The 21,239-nt window shown below is 42.5% G+C and overlaps 1 protein-coding gene across 1 annotated transcript in view; it reads right to left on the bottom strand.

Annotated features, from left to right (window-relative positions):
* BABAM2 (BRISC and BRCA1 A complex member 2) overlaps positions 1-21,239 on the bottom strand; it is a 341,856-nt gene that overhangs the window by 117,891 nt on the left and 202,726 nt on the right.

Here is a 21,239-nt window from a genome sequence, read left to right as displayed (position 1 = left end):
ATATAGTAGTAGTGGTGGTGGTGAGGCCACCTGAGGAGCCTCTGCAATTAGGCATTTCTTGTAAATCATAGAATAATGTAAGTGCAGGGCTGGAATGGACCTTTATTGAGGCAGGATTAAGAATACCTAGACCAGGTGGATGTATATATGTCATCATGTCATCTCCTTTGCTCTGCCAGTTTGGCTCCATTCTGATGAGCACATGCAGGGTACTGAATCATACAAGAATTCTGTTAGGGCATTCACAAAAACAGATTAAGATGTCTGAAGGGGAAGGGATGAGATGACGGTCATACAGAATTATCAAAATGTCGGTCTGGAAGGGATCTCAAAAGGTCATCTAGTCCAGCCCCCACTTGAGCCAAAGCAGGACCAAATAAACCTTGACCATCCCTTGCAACTCTTTGTCTAACCTGTTTTTAAAAACCTGCAATGACGAGGATTCCACGACCTCTTTAGAAAAGCACTGCTTAATTATCCTTGTAGTTATAAAGTTTTTCTAATATCTATCATAAATTTCCTTTACTGTAAACTAAGCTGATTGTTTTCCTTGTCACTGAGAATAGGACAAGAAGTAATCACAGCCCTTTTTATAACAAACTTTTAAATACTTGAAGACTATGTCCCCTCTCAGTCTTCTTTTCTCAGGACTAAACATGCCCAGTTTTTTTTAACCTTTCCACATACATGATGTTTTCTAATGCCCGTATCATTTTTGTTGTTTTCCTCTGGCCCCTCTCTATTTTGTCCAGATCTTTCTTACAGTGTGGTGCCCAAAACTGCACATAGTATTCCAGCTGAGGTCTCACCATTACCGAGTAGAGCTGAACAGTTACATCCCATGTCTTACATTTGATATTCCTGCTAATACATCCCTGAATGACATTTGCTTTTTTTTGCAACAGGATCACCTTGCTGACTCATATTCAATTTATGATCTATAATCCATTATAATCCCGTATCCTTTTTGTACAGTACTGCTACCTAGCCAGTTATTCCTCATCTTGTATTTGTGCATTTGATTTTTCCTTCCTAAGTATAGTACTTTGCAGTTGTCTTTACTGAGTTTAATCTTGTTGATTTCAGACCAATTCTCTAGTTTATCAAGATCCTCTTGAATTCTAATTCTGTCCTCCAAAGGGCTTGCAACCCTTACAAGCTTGGTGTCATCCACAAATTTTATAAATGTAAATATTGAATTGTACCAGCCGTGGGACATACCCCATACCCATGGGGAACAAAGCGGACTCAGGGAAAAGTATGTCCTCCCAGTTTGACAGCCAACTATTGATAGCTATTCTTTGATTGTGGTTTTTCAAACAGTCGTATGCCTACCTTATAGTAGTTTCATATAGACCATATTCCCCTAGTGTGTTTATGGGAGAATGTCATTTGGGACTATGTCAAAAGCCTTACTAAAATCAAGATATATCATGTCTACTGCTTCACCTCTTTCCTCAAGCCTGTCAAGGAAATTAAATTGGTTGGCATGACTTGTTCTTGACAAACCATGTGTGCTATTACTTATCACTTTATATTCCTGTAGGTGCCGGTGCAAATTGCCGGCACTATTATGATGGGTCTCGTGCTTTCTCTTCTTTGAGGGGAGGGGAGGGGTTCAGAGTGCCACTTCTTGCCCCTAAATTGCCCCACTAGTGTCCTAGAGGAGGGGAGTGGAGAGGGAGGGACCTGGTCCCACCCTCTACTCCAGGTCCCAGCCCAGGGGCCCTGAGGATAGTGGTGAACCACTTGAAATGACACTTCCTTCCCCTGGGCTACTTCCCTCTCCCTCTTCCTTCCCCTGGGCTACTTCCCTCTGCCCTTCAGCTTGTGGGGGGCTTCCTGCCCTCCCTCTGCACAAGCCAGGTGCCCCTTACCTAGGCTCTAGGACTTCTTAGCCCACTGTAGCACTTCTCCAAATTGTCCTCTGCTTCAACACCAATTTTCTGCTCCAATTCCTCCAAATTGTTCTCTGCTCCAACACCAACCCTTTCTGCTCCTACTCCCACATTGTCTGATTGAAGCATGGGTTTTTATCATGTGACTGACTGCAGGTGCTCTAATTGGCATCAGGTGCTCTAGTTAATCTATAGCAAACTTTCTTCCCCTTACAGGGAATAAGGCTCCCTTCTAACCCTCTCCTGCTGCCCTCTGGCCATGCTGTATCACAGTGCTTACAAACTGATTGTTCAATAATTCGTTCCAGTATCTTTCCAGGTAACTGCTCTTTGTTCCACTTTTTAAAGTTAAGTACTATGTTTGCCCCTCTTCTCCAGGCCTCTGGGATCTTACCCTTCCTCCATGAGTTCTCGAAAAGAATACTTCAGCTAGTTCCTTATGTAGTCTTGGGTGAATTTCATCAGACCTTGCTGACTTCAGTACATCTAAATATCTAAATACTCTTTAACCCATTCTTTCCCTATTTTGGCCTGAGTTTCTTCCCACTTGTTGCTAATATAAATTTCGTTAAGCAATTTTTCACGATTTTCCCTTTTAGTGAAGACTACAGCAATATAGACATCAAATGCTTTGGCCATCTGTCTATCATCAATGATTTGCTTTCCTTCCCCATCGAGTAATGGACCTACACTTTCCTTCATTTTGCTCTTACTTCTGATTTATTTATAGACCCTCTTATTTCCTTTTATGTCCTTTGCTAATTGGAACTTATTTTGTACCTTAGCATTTCTGATTTTGTCCCTATATGCTTGTGCTATTCTTTTATATCCCTCCTTAGCAATTTTTCCTTATTTCCACTTTTTGTTCAATTCCTTTTTGATTTTCAGGTCATTAAACAGCTCCTGATTGATGCAGCCATATTGGTCTTCCACTTTTCTTCCTGTCTTTCCTCAGCATCAGAATAGTTTGTTGTTGTGTGTTTAATAGTTTCTTTTAGAAACTGCCAGCTCTTCTTAACTCCTTTTTTGCTTTTAAAATTTCCTTCCCATTGCATCATTCCTACCTGAGTTTGTTGGAATTTGCTTATAACGTAAGGATAAGTTTCTGATTCAAATACAGCATATAAAGAAAAATTTAGCTTGAAACTAGGTATCAAAGTTCGTTTATTTCAATTTAGTGCATTACATATATTTGTATAACATTTCTTAAAAAAAAAAGAAAAAAGGAGTAGCTGGGAAATCATAATGAAGCAGCAATAAAGCATGCCAAACCGCCAAAAACAATCTATTTGTGGGAACTAAACATCCCTGCTGCTGGAAGAAAAGTGTGTCAAAATTGCTGACTATAACCAATTTTAAAATGAGTCTCCCTGAGATTTACTAATTTATATCCCTTAAATGTAAGTGCATTACTGCAACTATAGCATGACTGGAACATCAATTTTTTTTCAGAGCAGCAGCCGTGTTAGTCTGTATCCGTAAAAAGAACAGGAGTACTTGTGGCACCTTAGAGACTAACAAATTTATTTGAGCATAAGCTTTTGTGGGCTACAGCCCACTTCATCGGATGCATCAATTTTTTTGTTCTTGTTAAAACTTGAGCCTTTACTGTATATCTTTTCTAACCAGGCATTAATTACTGAAATGAATAACAATGGTTAAAAATTAACTAATTAAAAGTATGTCTTCACAGTGACTGTAATAAATATAGATAAGGAAATGTATTCAAAATGTATGGAACACAAGATTTCTAATTCACTCCCCGTGTTTTTCTATTCTTGGTATAACTCTAAACCCAGTATTGCAGATATCATCTTCCCTTACAGAATGCACTTTACTCTCACTGGTTTTGCATTCTCCGAGTATGTGGCTTATTTTCTGAATACAGTGAAGTTCTTATAGTAAAGTTATTTTGTTCACAGAACAACATCACTGTAATTGGAAGCTCCACTCATACCAGAATTGCAATCTTCACATTCAATGCAGTGAAACTAATTTTCGACTCTCATTCTAATTCATTACACATGGACTTTCTCTCTAATGGAGTTTAGAGTAAAGAGGGCCTATTGTATACATAAATGTGCCATTTGGAATATATTTGGCAATGTTTTGGAGAGTGTATTTTGAATATTGAGTAGAGAACAGTGGTTGTATTTTTGAGTACTAGTTCAAAATTTAAACTCCATGATCAGAATATCAACTTTACTTTCTAGTGAGCATGTCTATGAACTCTGACTTTTTTCTTCTTACAATTTATTTCCAGGTAGGTAAAAAACAGACTTTTCTGAGTAATAGCAAAGAAATTGATAGTGTAAGGTAGTTCCGTGGGCTAGAACTATTTCACTGATTTTTTTACAATGTTGCTTGCAACTGCCCTATCATTATTCTACCGTGACCACAAAGATTACCTAAGCAAGAAAGATCTGAGCAGCATTCTGCTCAGTAAAGATGAAGTATAACATACTTGGGTCTGTAGTTCTCTCTCACCACAGTTCTGTACGGGAGATGAGGGTTGCTGCTGTCTGCTCCATTTGTGCAAATTAGGTATGATCCTTAGATTAGCAACAAGAAGTCAGTAGGGCCCCCAGCTGAGGAAAATTTAGTAAACTCTTATTTAAGGTATTTACCTAAAAGTAGTGATATTCTAAAGTCTTTTACTTCAGTGGTTCCATATTCTCAGAAACCATGTAATTGGCATACCAGTATTTTGGAAAAAATACATATGTGCCAGCATACAATGTCATGGAATTAATATCACAGGCCTCGTGTGAACATGACATTTAACATGTGCATTCAAAATGTGTCTATGCTTTTTATCCAAAGAGAAATAAATTCATCTGGAGGATAACTGTGATTTCTAGAGAAGAAAGCATGGATTCATATTTGTTGCCTTTTTTAGCTAAACAAAGAGCTTGTTTCAGGTTCCAGAACTAAACTGGTAATACACCAGCAGGAAACACACACTTTTACAACAATTTTCAGTGAGTAAAGTAGTGTTAGAACCAGAGTAACACAAACTTTAAAGTGGAAAAATCTGTACAAATAGAGCGAAACAATTGTGCTTGCAGATATTTTCTGTTTAAGCCAATAAAAGGGCTTTGCTCTTCTGTGTGGCTTACTGATGTCAAGCACTGTCTTGCTGGAGGCAGCTGTGCTACTGAAGTGTTTTCCTGACCTTAAATAGCCTATATGCTGGGCATTAGAAGCATACAAGTAGAAATGTGGGGCATGTAAGGACACAAGGAGGCAGGAAACCCTTCAAGGCCCCCTACTCTCCTCTGAATTAGCAGATGTATCCCACAATTTTTTCTCCTTCTTGATATTTGTCCAAGTTATTTCCAGAACAGTTTATACTAATTGTTCCCTTGTGCTGCTATGGTACAGTTTATTCCATATGTTAAGTACTGCATGCAAAGAAATTCTGCCTAACTTCTTCCTGTAGCTGCCCTGTTCTTAGCTTAAGTCCATCCCCCTTCGTTCTTACATTTGATAATAGCTCAAACAGCTTGTAGCATTTATCATCACCATTCCTTTCAGAAGGTTGCATGCCTCATTGATGTGCCCCATCCTCTGTTTAAATCCACTCTCTTCTTTTCCAAAAACTAATGGTTTCTCTAACATTTTGAATTAGTAATTTCTTTAGGTCATGTTGCCTTTTTGGTAAGCCTTTTGTGTACTTTCTATTTTTCTATCATTCCCATTTCATGGTAAGGTAGATATAATGGTGCCTGTATGCAGTAGATAAATTGTGATCCCATTTGCCTCTTACACAGCACAAGGATATTTTTCTTCTTCAAGTGAGGGTCCATATGTGTATTCCACTCTAGTATGAATGTGCTCCATGCACCTGAGGTTGGAAGATTTTTGCTAGCAGTGTTGTTGGTCCATTCTTGTGCCCTTCTTATCATGCTCCAAACCAAGTGCATAAGGGGCAGTTCAGACCGACTGCCTCTCCAGTTCCCTTCTACTGCCCATGGTCTGAGATGGAACCCCTTCACTGTCCACAGTGTTAGCTAGTGTTCTTCTTTAAACCTGCAGTCATCTATAAACAGCTTTTTAAACCTGTTTACATAGTTGTTAGAGTTCGAGTATTTTTAGCAGTTAAGAGTTTGCGGGTGTCCGCCCATCCCGACCACTAGGTTTACCTAGTATGCTTAGCATTCCAGGATTCAAAAATTGTGTCCCCTGTCCCCTTCCAATCATTGATGACCACAACAAATGCCTCTACTGCCTCAGGGAAGCTCATATTCCCACTTAGTGCAGCATCTGCCAGTCCTTTCCAAGATGAACCCATCAAACCTGTGAGTAGAGGCTCTGAAGATACCTAACGTAGAGTGCTGTGAGGTCCCAGTCTGTTCCTGGCCCATCAAACTGTCATATTCACTGGGCAGAGATGCGAGAAGTACCTCTCTGATATGGTGGTGGTCAGGCTCCAGGGTCATTCAGCAAAGGATTCCTCCAAACAAAGGCACAAGGAGGGTAAGAACAAACATTCTCAGAAGAAATCCCCCTCCAAGGCCTTGTCCAAAAAAACGGCCTCCTCTCCGACACCCTCTAAGTCAGGTGAGGCTCTGCTCTCTGGTACAGGAATGTCAGGAGCTCACAAAGAGCACAGTACCATTTTCTGGCACTCAATGGCAAGAATACCCCAAAAACAGCCCTAACCAAAGGAGGAGGACTGTCCTTGATACCAAAAACTGATACCTCTTTAGCATAGGAGAAGAGGTTTTTATTCAAGATATTTCCTTATCCCCAAAAAAGAGAGGATACTGAAAGCCCATACTAGATCTCAGACATCTGCTTGAGGTTGAGAATACTTACCCTTGCCTCTATAATCATCTCTCTGAATAAGGGTGATTGGTTCACAGCTCTCAGTTTAAAGGGTGCTCATTTCCACATAGACGTCCACCCTGCACATAAGAGATGCCTGAGATTCACCGTTGGCCTAGACCACTACCAATTCAGAGTGCTCCGCTTTGGCCTTTTGATAGCACCGACGTATTCAAAAAGGTGCTATCAATAGTCGCAGCCAACCTCTGCATTAGGGCTTTTCAGTGTTCCCCTTACCTTGACAACTGGTTATTTACAGGAAAAATCTCATCAGGAAGTATGGGCAACAACCCTGTTCTGATTCAGTCTCCTACACTCTTTAGGGCTGCAAATCAATATGGAAAAGTTCACTTTAGTTCCCACATAGATTATAGACTTTATTGGCGCAACCTTAGACTCAGTCAGTGGCAAGGTATACCTTCCTCAAGATAGATTCCTACCTACAAAGGATCTCACCACCCAGCTTTGGCTGAGCCCCCAGATGATAGTCCAATCTTGTCTCATCCTCCTGGGTCACAAGGCCTCTTGTACATATGTGATATCATTCGCAAGACTTTGCCTTTGATGTCCACAGGCTTGGTTACTGACAGTTTATGCACTAGACAAGTACAGTCTGTACACACTTATCTCACTACCTCACAGAGTTTGGACTTCTCTCTCCTGGTGGGAGAACAAGGAAATGGTATGGATGAGGATTCCCTTTGTCCTCCCCTCGCCAATCCTTGACACAGTGACTAATTACCAATGCCAGACACTTTATGGAGCTGCATGCAGTATATGAAGCCTGCAAATTCCTACCATTTATTCAGACCTTGTATGCCCAAGTCACATTGGCCAACAGCAGTTTACTACATCAACAAACAGGGAAGCAAGGTCCACCCCACTTTGCATAGAAGTAGTCAGTCTTTGGAAGTTGTGTATTCACCACCAGATCACCCTCTTGGCGATATACTTCCCAGGGGTACACAGAACATTATCAGGCAGCCTTAGCAGGCACTTCTCCACGGACCACAAATGGTAATTATATGTTTTGGTGGAATGGAACATCTTTCTGAAGTGGTGATTCCCATCTTGGGGTCTCTTTGCATGTCAAGAGAACAAAAAATACCCAACATAGACCTCCAGAGCAGCTCCAGAAGGGTGCATTCCTAGTTAAATGGTTGGGACCACTGATGTACATGAGTACATGATACAGGAATACAGTGATTCTGCCCATTTCTCTTACATTGAGTTCTGAGGAAGATCCAACAAGAAGGTGCATCTGATCCTGTTTGCTCCCAGATGGCCCAGGCAGTTCTGGTTCCCTGGCATTCTTCAGATGTCTGCATGCTCATGCATCCATATTCAGCAATTTCCAAATCTGTTGACTCAGGACTGAGGCAAGTTTGAACACCCCAAACCAGCATCCCTCCATCTAACAGTGGTGTTTGGATGAACAACTGATCTAGAAAAGTCACGCTTGGAGGCAGTACAATCTATCCATCCATCCTTCAATACTAGGAAAAGTTCCATAAGGCTGTGCTACACACCGAAATGGAAACAATTTTTTGCCTGGTGCCAGCATTGTTGGGTGCTGAGATTCCTTCTATTCTGGACTGCCTCCTCTTTCTAAAAACGTTGGGACTATCTCTCAGCTCTGTGTGGGTTCACTTGGCAGCTATTGGTGCCTTTCAACCTCCAGTGAACAGACATTCAGTCTTCGCCCATTACACAGAACAGTTTCGGACAAGATTCTATTCCTCTCATAGTGACACCTGTCTCTATCCCCCCAGTCCCGGCCTTGCTCACAATCTAAAACCACAAAAAACAGGCTTCTGCTGCAAAGCACTCCAGGAAGTCTGGGGCTGAACTTCCAGGAAGAGCAGTCCAGAGTGATCCCTACTTTAGTGTAGGAGGTGATAACTACAAGCAAATATGGCACTCCATATGCATCATGATTAACTCCTAGGCAGACAACACAACACACATAATCATCTGTTGCAGACATAGTTCTACCGTACTGACACAGATTGAAGCTGCTGAAAAGCCTTCCTTTCTTCTTCAAAAATGTACTAGAAAGGAAGATACAATGTGTGACACCAAAAGAAACATTACAACATGCTGGAATATGGGGCAGACCTTGATGCACCAAAGCCTCTGAAACAAGGCACTGGTGTGCCTTAACACAGGCATGAGTTTGCCACAACAAGAAACCAATGTAACCAAGGTCAAGACAGGCACCAAAAAAGCCAAGAAAGTAAGTATTAAGGAAAGGGAAAAATAAGTATGAATGCACTACAAAAATGTACTTATATGCCAAAGCAAAGACCACACAACTTAGACAACCGTTACGGAACCAATAGCAAAGAAGGGATTAGTAATGAAGAGTAGGATGGAAGTACTTGGTGTTGGCTTAATGCTACTTCTACTGATGTCTTCAATGGGAGTTTTACTATTGTCTTCTATGAAGCAAACTAAGACCAATGCTGAGATCTTTTGAAAATCCCATCCTAAGATGGTACAGGTGTGAAGAGCTGGAGCTGCAAAGTAACATACTGGAAGCTTTTCCACCAAACAAAGTCAAGAAAGAACTGAAAAGAATCCCCTCTGGGGAGTGGTGCTTGATGGAGGGAAACTGGCCTGTGCCCTCTTCAATTACTATTGTCCTCAGAGCGCAAAATTCATTAAGGACTGAGGGAGTTCTGCCACTTTTATCCTAAAGAGCTAAGACACAAGGAATAAGAATGATAGAGGATGGTATTTTTAGGGAAACTCAATGTAAAATAAAATATTTAGAAGTGACTAAGTAAAAATGGAGATTATAATAATTAAATATAGTATAGTATAACAAAGCATACACTCATGATGACACAACCAACATACAAGGAAACTAATGCCCTAATCATATTTTATTAGGCTATACTGCAAGAAAAACGAATCTGTATGAAAAAGTTAATATCTAGATGGAAAGAGTTTTATCTAGATCAGACATAAAATTTGTTTAAGCTTCTTGAATTTAGGTAGATCATTCCACAATAGTCAAAAGGATGAGGGAAATATGATGTATTTTAAAATCATGTTTCTTTCACATTTCATTTCTAACTTCTTACTTATGAAATTTTACATCACATCTCCAATGTTGCAGCTCTATGGTGAAAACCCAACAACGCATGCAGTAATACCTAAACAGACACGCATACATACATTTCACCTTTAAGCAATCTATATAATAACCTGCCAGCTTTCACAATCCCCTGCAAAAGCCTGAGGCACAACATTAACATTCTAAGAGAAATAACATAGTAACATATCAACAAAGGCAAAGGGTGGGAAAGCTCATACACTAGAAACCCAGTCAGTTCAGACACCATTGTTGTCATATAAATAGTTAAACCATGTTGTAGCGGGGTGGTTACAAGCTCCTGCCCTTCAGAGCTTAAAACAGCCCAGGAGAGGGTTGTGGCTGGGTCAAGAACCTTGGGCTGATTGGGGGAAAGCAGGCTCAGCTGTGCCCAGGCCCCAGTCAGGCCTAGTCGGCCCCTATAAGAGGCAGTGAGCCAGAAGCCCAGTCAGCCTTCTTCTGCCTGCAGAGAGAGATGGGCCTGGCTGCAGGGAGATAGAGACAGAATACCTGAGTGAAGCAGGGTTGGGGAAAGGCAGAGGAGCCAGGGAGCTCTAGCCTGGAAAGCCCCAGGCTGCAGCCCAGCAGAAGGCCAAGGGGTATTGGGGGTTGCAGAGGGCAGCCCAGAAGTAGGCCAAGGCAGCAGGTCCAAACCCTCCCTGCCAGTGGTGAGCGGCTGATACTGCAGTCTGCCCCAGTGAACAGGGGCTAGACGGAGAATGGGAAGTAGCCAAAACTGAGGCAAAGTGGAGATAGTGGATTGCGGGTTCCCCAGGGAGGGGAGACCCAGATCGGTAGGGTACTGCCAGGGGGCAGAACCTGAGCTAAAGGGGCACTGGGATCCAGAGAGAGGCACAGGGCCAGAGGACAGGTGGATCACTGGCCTGCAGAGGGCGCTTCTGTCTGGCAGTGAGCTAATTCTCGACGACAACCAGCAGGAGGCGCAGCAGGGGTGAGTCCGCACGTCGACACGTGAATAAAAGAATAAAATCTAATAAACTCTTGTAAAATACCATGAGATAGCACAAATTACAAGACTTCCAACATCCAGCCACACACATTAAGATAATTAATTTTAATACCTTAATATAAATACTCAGTAGCAATAAAAGTCACATATAATGCCAATTGGTATGATATGCCCATATTTTGGAAGCTGACAGTCACAAGAAAGAAAGAAAGAAAGAAAGAAAGAAAGAAAGAAAGAAAGAAAGAAAGAAAGAAAGAAAGAAAGAAAGAAAGAAAGAAAGAAAGAAAGAAAGAAAGAAAGATGTTTATTGCTGATAAAGTAACATCACTGTAACTTGAGAAAAGAAATGCCTCTCAAATGTTTCCTTTCTGCAGACCTCTTCATAAAAGAGAGGTCATTTCATGGACATTCTCCCCAACACGCAATCAGCTCTGGTTTCAAAATGTTGATTCTGTGGACTACCAAGAAGTATTCTCTGTATTACTGATGGTCCACAAGTCATAGTGTAAGAACCATAGATCTGAAACTACAATAAAACCTCATGCCTCATAAAAATATAATTTAATCATCAGCCTCTTCTTCACAGCTCTGTCTTATAAACATTTCAAATTTCCTACCCGTGGGCCTGTGCAGTCTACTCTCGAAAGAGCTCTACTTCTTAACAAAGATCAACTTAAAAATTCTCACAATCAAAAATATCTGACAATAAGTGTGCAATATTAAAGCACTATTAAGGAATTCAACTCCACCCTTACCTGCTCAGAAGAGACTCTTCAGGCCCTTTGCCATTAGAACTGGCTCCATTTAATGTTTACTGTTTAACTTTCAATAAAAAGATTCTGGGCTGGGATCCTCTATAAATGAAATCAAATAGAAGCGTCCTAAGGCTAGGAAAGGGGAATTCCCCAACCTTTCACATGTCTGTTTAGAATCTTCTTTTCTAAGAACTTGATTTTCCTATCAGCTACCAGATTTAGGTAGTGTTTTCACTAGCTTTTGCTGGTCCTTTACTCTCTACAGAAGAGGTTGTAGACTCCACATTATCCACTCAGTTTCAACTCAAGTAACTCTACATGAACCTCAAAAGTGCTGAGCTCAGTCAAGACTGCCTCTATTATATCCAGAGAACTGGCTGCAGAAAAAGTCTCTCCAAGGTAGTAGTGGAAACTCTACTGTAAGATATAATTTTAAAACTAGACTGGAGAAAACACCAGAATATGGACTATGGGAAACAATCCTGCACTGGCCTCCAGGTGATGATCTGAAAAATCTAATGCATTATTTCCATCTCTGCCTTCTAGGAATCTATTATGTAGCTAAGAAATCCATTAGATGTAACCCTGTTACCAAAAAGTCATGCAGAGCAGGGCTTTTGAAATGGTGGGAAGAACTTGTGTTAATGGGCTTCTGAACAGATGTTGCGTGTCAACTCCATCAGTACACACTCTCAAATAAATTTAAAACTTACAAAGAACAGTCACTATTGGTATGAGACTCGTAGAAGGAAAGTGCTCTAATGCAAGATTGTAGAATGTTTTTATTACCTACTGCACTTTTGTTAAAACAGTTTTTAGGGTAAAAATGTAGCATTAATTCTTACCATTACAGTTTACTGTCAAATGCAAGGATTTCTTTATGTCTCTCACTTGTCACTTAATTATTTACCACTTGCCTCATTAACTTCAGTTTCAGCACATAGTCATAATTTATCTCTCTTCAGTCCCTCAATAAATTGCCTTGGACATTAAATTTGTTAGCAATGAAGTCTTATGTCCTTCATATTCTATTTTACTAATTGTCCTGTGTCAGTTTCAGTAGTGAAGACTGAAGGAAATAGGGTAGGCATCTAGCAGCACTTAAGGCAGGGGCGGGCAAACTTTTTGGCCTGAGGGCCACATTGGAGTTGCAAAACAGTATGGAGGGCCGGGTAGGGAAGGCTGTGCCTCCCTAAACAGCCGGGCCCCTGTCCTCTATCTGCCCCCTCCCACTTCCCATCTCCTGAGTGCCCCACTCAGAACACCCGACACATCCAACCCCCTTGCTCCTTGTCCCCTGACCACCCCCTCCCAGGACCCCTTGCCCTTAACTGCCCCCCCCAGGACCCTACCCTCTATCCAACACCCCCGTTCCCTGTCCCCTGACTGCCCCCACTTGCAGAACTCCCCATCCCTTATCCAACCCCCTGGCCCCGGTCCCCTTACCATGTCACTCAGAGCAGCATGTCTGGCAGCCGCACCACTTGGTCGGAGCCTGCCGCGCTCCCCGCCCAGCAGTGTGGCTGCAGGGAATTGGGGACAGCAGGGGAGGGGCCAGGGTCTAGCCTCCCCGGCCGGGAGCTCAAGGGCCAGGCAGGACAGGCCCATGGGCTGGATGTGGCCCAGGGGCCATGGGTTGCCCACCTCTGACTTAGAGACTACAGTGATGGGTCTTAAAGAAAAATAGGATAGGCATGTAAATTAATTGCCACAATAAACATGAAGAAATTATACAGAATATAAGCATCTGAGATAATGTTATTCCATCATTACTTTAAATTAAAAAACTTACATTACAAGTAAATGAGATTTAGCCTATACATTAATCTTCCTAAGACTATGAATTTGAGATCTAAAATCATAGTTTATTCACCTTTGAAATATGTCCATAGTTCTAATAAATCATAATAAGCATTTTACGGTGCCTTTCCTCTTAGGATCTCTCAGCACCTAACTATACAAACAATAATTTTCACAACATCCCTGTGAGACAGGTGTTATCATACACCCTGTATGGATTAATTAACTGAGAAAGAGAAAATTAAGCTACTTGTCCATGAGCACACACAGCAAGTCAGTGACAGAGCTGGCATCAGAATCAAGGAGACCAGACTCCAACTCTCCTTTTCTAGTCGCTTGTCTGAAATCATACTGCCTCCCTATTAGCACTGATGGGAGTTGCAGGTGTGCATCTTGAGGAGATTAGACCTTTAGCACCTATTATCCAGTTCTGTTCCATTCATCACAACAGCTGTCAAGGACAGGTAGCAGTTTAGTTCATCTGTTCGTGCTGGGACAGTAAAACTATCAAATAAATTTATGTCCTTGGGCAACTGCATTTCTGGTAAGCTCTGTTCTTTACATTTCTACTCTGTACTCTCATTTCCAATACACAACAACAACTAATGCTGTACCCAGTACACAAACATTAGATACAGTCTCATGGGCAGATATGTGTAGTAAATTCAGAGAAGTACTATACGAAGAAAGTTTTATAAGGGGAGAAGAGCTCTAATTTAACACAATAGCATTAAACTTAAAAAAAAATACAAGCCGAAGGGGGTAATCACAATCATTAAACTGAATATTTATTATTTTCATGCCAATTGGATTCTCTTTCCTTTTTGAAAGCACATTTAGAAATGATGAAAAGGTGGCAGTTTTACAGTTTTTGAGTACATAGGTTCCCCTCAGAACAGCTGCTACACAGGCACTGGCAATGCAAGCTTTTGCCATTTCACACCACACCAAAATGCCTTCGCCTTGACCTGGAGAGATCAATTACAGGGGACAAGAAAGCAAGTCAATCTCTATGACCCATTCATTTCCTATCTCTCTACTGAGACCGCCAATAAGGCAGACAATTAGTAAAAACTTGGGTGGTGTTTTAGTGACTTGATTTCCTTTCCACAAGGAACCAGGCAGAAATCATCAACTGATTTTAATAAGCAACCAGATTAGTGATAGTTCTAAATTAGATGCTGTCAAATTTAATCCACTCAAGCACCCCTCTCTTCTCAACACACTTGTATAAAAACAGATAGATGGAAACATCTAAATATTACTAATTGCTCAAGGGTTGTTTCCATTTACATAACATTATGCTTCCATAATTACTCCATTCTAGGGCAAATACACACACGAGTTTAATTTTCTTCCCAAGTTGTTTTGTTGAAAAATACATGGGGCTGTTAGAAATCTAAAGCTGAGACCATGCTCCTCTTCTTTTCTTAATGGCCAGGGGAATATTAAAAAAGTTCAGTGGTGTTGAAAACTTGCTGAATATAGAGTTCCATCCTCAATCATGAATAACTCTTCTGGCCCTGCTCCCAGACTAGTAAAAGGAACATTTCAGCCTCTAAAGGATAAAGCATGCACCCTGCTCCATTAAAGCAAAACACAACTTCTACTGACAGCTGGTTTTCTTAGCATACTCAGGTTTGTGTATTTATCGAAGAAAAGCCCTTCAGGACAACAGTATTTATTATAAGATTATTTCTGTGAATCCAGGGAACACAAGTACTAGCAAAATAACATTATTTTCACCACTATATCCTATTATTTAAATACTGAAAAAGACTAGCCAAGTCACTTTAATTTTCTTTAACAAGGAAAAAAAAAAAACAAAATTACAAAATATCTGTCACCTTGCAATGAACTTGTGGAGCTCTGAAACAGTTTCCATCCACTCCTGTAGAATGTAGCTCTTCAACCTCTCACTACTTTCTTTGGCTGTGCCCTGGTCTACACAACAGAGTCAGGTCCCCCACTACACTAACATAATAACTGCACCCCCTGAGAGGTGTAGCGCTTATGTCAATGTAGTTAGGGCGACATAGTGCCCAGGTAGATGCTGCATTTACTTATATCGCCTGCTGGCTGTCAGCCCTGAGTGGGGCTGAGAGATGGAGCTGTCCCCCACCGCCCTGGTGCTGACAGCCCGAGCCTTCAGCTGAGTGCAGGGCTCACTGCTGGGCACTCTGCCCTGGTGCTGACAACTCGGGCTCTCAGCGCTGGGGAAGCTGTCAGTGGTGGGGGCCATCTGTGAGCTGCAGGGCTGACAGCTGAGGTTGTCAATCCCAAGGCTACTGGGCTCCAGCTGTCAGTGTCCTTCAATGCCCCACTTCAGTCAGTGGATAGCGTACCTGGTGAGGGGGACCCACACCACCGACAGAAGGAGTAAATGTGGACGTGAACCATCGCTTTAATTACTGCGGTGGCTGTATATTGACTTAAGTCCACTTAATTTTGTAGTGTACACAAGCCCTTAGATTCTAGTGACTTTGATAGTAGCAGGAAACGTAATGATGTGATAGGTTTTCTATTATAAACCCTTTTTTCTTAGAGATTCTTAGAGAGAAAATAAGTAAATTCAGTGCTAGTAAAAGATGTTGGACTGACAGTTCTGGAGACTGTACTACAGATTCTCTATTCATACACAGAACAAGTACAGTATAGGCAGAAGCTCTACAAACTTCTCAGACACCATACCACCAACAGACTCCAAACCTGGCCTGGAAAGTCCACTTCGAGGAATGGAAAGTCTAGTCATTCTCTATAGTTACATCACTTACATTTTCAAGGAAATCTCACACTGTTGCACTAGCACCCGTGCAGCTATGGTGGTGCTAGCAACAGTGGGCATGCCAGTGTAGACAAGGCTCATAAATTCTTACTACGTTATCTAGACTTACTTAAAGCATGGTTAGACAACACACTTGAGTCCTGTTTACATGAGCACTCCTACTATTGCCACCACCAGCAAAACAGCATAGGTACTATTGCAACAGTGAAAGATTTCCCCAAAATGCTAGCATAGATAAGATTCATGCGGATACAAAGGCCATGTTTATACTACAGAGCCTATGCCGGAATAGCTATGTTGGCATAGCTCCCTACAATAGGCACAGCATATGCCAACAGAAGGAGGAGTTCTATACTTTAACAGAAGTTCACCATTAGCTATGCCCAGAGAAGCCCCTTTTCTGTCAGCACAACTGTGTCTGCACTGGAAGTTTTGCTGGAATAGCTATGTCAGCCTGGGGCATGATTTTTTCACACTTCTAGTCAACATAGCTATGCTGGCATAACTTTGTAGTGTAGACCAGGCCACAGAGATTCTCAGTTGGCTGAGACTGCTAACTGAGGCCAACTAACAGATTATTGTGATGATGCCTATTTACAACATACAAAATCTCTTCAAGCAGAAAATTCATTCAAGTGTCTGCACCTGGATTCAATTTGTTTAAAATTTGAAAATATTTTCTTTAAAAGTTTAAGGTAAAGCAGAGAGTGCTTTTCAAAACCCAAACGTATATAAAATAAATTAAGCAAATTACTTTTTATACAGTCAGTGACTGTTGGTATTTTGAAAAACTAATAACCAGTTTTCAGCATTTTTATGTCAGGCAAGATCTTTTCTTCCAAGGATTTCTTACTGTGGTAAGCAGCACAGGAATGGGCATCAAACTCCTTGGGCCTGACCCTGCACCCCTTGAATGCAAGCTGGATCAGGCCTCTGGGTTGTATTCTTTACTGACTTGCTGTGTGACCTTTTGGCAAGTTACCCAATCTCTTTGTGCCTTACTTTCCACTCTGTAAACGAGGACATTTTCCCAGTTTTGCTAATCCTTTTGAGAGCTTATGATGATATGTGTAATGCAAGTATTATTTTGTTTATCATGCACATATAAAACACACCAATGTGCATTTTAATAACTGTGCAAAGTAAAAAGAGCGTATTTACAGGCTATTGTGTTATGCCTCAAGTTGCTGATATGATCTGTGGGTAAACATACATGTTAGAAAGTATGGTCATGGTCAGGATAGGACCTAATGGTGACAAAATCTCTCAGAAAATATGGCCAACTTTCGTGTTTCATAACAACAGAGTTCTGGTTTACTTGCTCCCAAAGTGGAAACATTCATAGCAGAATGAGCCTTTTTCATAAAGTGTGAATGTAAGCTCATTTAATATTCCTCCCTAACAGGGCTACTGTTGGCAGCATTAATAAAGTTACATTGTTATTATGTGGGAATGGGGCATTTTGTAACATTGTTCTGTTTCCGCAAATGTTGATAATTTCCCCAAAATGCTTCCCAAAATTGCTATTACCTCTCCTTAAAACCTGCTGCATACAAACTGTTTTGCTAATTTGCTTAAACCGTTTTGGTATATTCAATTATAATCTTTAGCAGCAGCGGGAGACTTTTGTGGCAATGCACAATGCAATGTAACATGTCATGGCCTCAAGTCATTAAGATAATCCTCAGGACTTCTTGAAGTTATTTTGTAGTTTTGAAAAACAAAAAATGCAAAGTAGTAAATATTGTTGGTTAAAAAATTCAGTTTTCAAACAATGGACATTTAGGCCATATGACATCTTAACTGTGCCAGAACCTCTGTCAGGACAATTTTTTGGGAATTTAGAGAACTCCAATGTAACCTTGTAAGGAAGCCCAGTTCAACAGAGAGTACCGGAAACTTCTGGTACTACTGGTCACGAAACTTCTAAATTACAAGAAAAGATGCTTTTAAAATGAAGGCAGATTCAGCAGCCTAAATTAAAAAGCACTGAAACATGCTAAGAAGAGATCTACCTCAAGAAACAAGGGAAGATAATAAAAATTACAATGAGCGTAAGTTACTTTGAAAGAGTAATTTATTGTAAATGACTACTAAATGGATCAGAAAAGTAATTATATACTATGGATTACTGGTGCCTACATATCATGAGGATGGCATTTTATAAATGAAATGGATAATCTAATCTATTCTAACACTTTCTGACTGAAGAAAAGACGATTACCTTTGTAATTGTTGTTCTTCAAGATGTGTTGTTCATATCTATTCCAATTAGGTGTGCGCGCGCCGCGTGCACGTTCGTCAGAAGATTTTTAACCTAGCAACACTCGGTGGGTCGGCTGCAGCGCCCCCTGGAGTGGCGCCCTTATGGCACCGGGTATATGCCCCTGCCAACCCAGCGCCCCCTCAGTTCCTTCTTGCGGGATACTCTGACAGTGGGGAAGGAGGGTGGGTTTGGAATGGATATAAGCAACACATCTCGAAGAACAACAGTTAAAAGGGTGAGTAACCGTCTTTTCTTCCTCGAGGGCTTGCTCATATCAGTTCCAATTAGGTGATTCCCAAGCCTTACCTACGTGGTGGGGTTGGAGTGAGATGTCATGGAGTGAAGGACCGCTGAACCAAATGCATCACCACCCCTGGACTGCTGCACTACTGCATAGTGGGAAGCAAAGGTATATACCAATGACCAAGTTGCTCCCCTACAGATCTCCTGTATGGGTACATGAGCCAGGAAGGCAGAGGACGAAGCTTAAGCCCGAGTAGAGTGGGCGGCCAGGTGCGTAGTTGAGACATTAGCCAAGTCATAGCATGCACGGATGCATGATGTGATCCAGGATCAGATGCACTGGGTAGAGACCAGAAGGCCCCTCATCCGGTCTGCCACAGCTATGAACAGCCGGGTCATCCTCCTAAAAGGTTTCATTCATTCAATGTAAAAGACAAGGGCCCTGCATACATCTAGGGAGTGCAGCTGTTGTTCTCATCGATAAGCGTGCGGTTTCAGATAGAAGACCAGAAGGAAGATGTCTTGGTTGACATGGAAGGTAGACACCACCGTAGGAAGGAAGGCAGGGTGTGGATGCAGCTGTACCTTATCCTTATGAAACACTGTATACTGTGGGTCCGACCTAAGGGCTCAAAGCTCCGACACACGTCTCGCTGAGGTGATAGCAACAGGGAAAGCTGTTTTCCAAGAAAGGTACAGGAGTGAGCAAGTGGCCATAGGCTCGAACAGGGCACCCATGAGTCTGGATAGGACCAGGCTGAGATCCCACGTAGGGGCTGGATGCCGAATTTGTGGGTACAGACATCCCAATCCCATGGTCAGGAACCTACTGACCATGGGATTCGAGAAAACCGAGTGCCCGTTTTTGCTCGGGTGGAAGGCCGAAATCTCTGCTAGGTGTACTCTGATGGATGAAATTGCCAGGCATTCTGTTTCAAAGACAAGAGATAGTCTAAGATGGTCGGTACTGGCACCTCCAGAGGGGCAGTATTGCTCAGGGCACAGCAGCAGGAGAAACTCTTCCACTTGGCTAAATACGTGGACCTAGTAGAGGGCTTTCTGCTACCCAAAAGTACATGCTGCACCGAGCGGGAGCAATGTAGCTCAGATTGAGTGAGCCATGCAGCATTCATGCTGTGAGATGGAAGGATTGCAGGTCCGGATGACACAGTCGGCTTTGCTCCTGAGTGATCAGGTCTGGTCACAACGGGAGTGGAATTGGTGTGGTCACGACAGATCGAGGAAAGGGATGTACCAATGTTGCCTGGGCCACGCTGGGGCAATCAAGATTAAGCAGGCCTTGTCTCTTCGCAATTTGAGAAGGACCTTGTGGACTAATGGGAATGGAGGAAAGGCGTAGAGCAGATGGTCTTTCCATGGCATCAGGAAGGTGTTCGATAGGGAGCCCAGGGAGTGCCCCTGGAGAGAACAGAACTTGTGAGAGGGGTCCCTGAAGAGGGATGGGGGAGGGAGGGTGGGAAGGGGGGAGACAAAACAAACTGAAGTCAGTATCCACTTTCCACTGTATGTAGGACCCAGCGGTCTGATGTTATGCGGGACCACACAGGGAGGAAATAGGAAAGGTGGTTGGTGAAAGGTGGGGAAGGATCCTGTAAGGAGACTGGTACTCTACCCTCAGGCACACCTTCAAGAGTTTTGTTTGGGTCCTGCTGATGGTTTGGGGTGGCCCTGGTTCTGGCCTGTCTGAGGACCAGATTGCCTCCTCCTACCACCACAGGTGCATATTCTAGAAAAGTCCTATCTCGGCTGGGGGTTAGGGTACGTGTGCTGCGGTTGGGGTCGGAAGGGTCTACGTTGCATCACCGGGGTATGCATGCCCAATGAGCGCATGATGGCCCGGTTATCCTTCAGACTTTGGATTCAGTTTTGTCTGAAAATAGCCCCTGGCCATCAAAGGGCAGGTCCCGAATTGTTTGTTGCAGCTCCGGTGGAAGATGGGACACCTGCAGCCACAAGATGCAGTGTATAGCAACACCTGAGGCTAGAGTCCTAGCCACCGAGTCTGCCGCATCTGTTGAAGCCCGAAGGGTGTCCTGGCTACTTTCTTGCCCTCCTCTAGCAAGGCCCCGAACTTCTCCCTGGACTCCTGAAGAATCAGCTCTTTGAACTTCCCCTTCGAGTTTCAGGTATAATACTTATAACGGCTCAATAGGGCCTGCTGGTTAGCCACCCTAAATTGTAGGCCGCCAGTCGAATAGATCTTGTGCCCGAATAAATCCAGGCATCTAGCGTCCTTGATTTGGGAGCAGGAGATTGTTGACCGTGTCTTTTCCTCTCATTAACGGACTGTATAACGAGGTAGCATGGTTGGGGGTGAATGTACAAATACCCAGTCTTTGGAGGGGACCAAGTACTTCCTCTCCACCCTCTTGGCAGTGGGAGGAATAGATGCCGGAAACTCCCAGATTGTATTGGCATTAGCCTGAATGGGCCTAATAAACAGCAAGGCTATATGTGTGAGGGTCTCAGCAGATAAAATGTCCACCACTGGATCCTTGACCTCCACCATCTCCTCCACCAGGAGGTTCATGTTTTGTGCCACCCTACGAAGTAAGTCTTGGTGCACATGGA

Source organism: Gopherus evgoodei, chromosome 3, assembly GCF_007399415.2.
Source record: "Gopherus evgoodei ecotype Sinaloan lineage chromosome 3, rGopEvg1_v1.p, whole genome shotgun sequence".
Lineage (NCBI taxonomy): Eukaryota > Metazoa > Chordata > Testudines > Testudinidae > Gopherus > Gopherus evgoodei.
The sequence above is the reverse complement of the archived record's forward strand: the minus strand, read 5'-3'. Positions and strand labels throughout refer to the sequence as shown.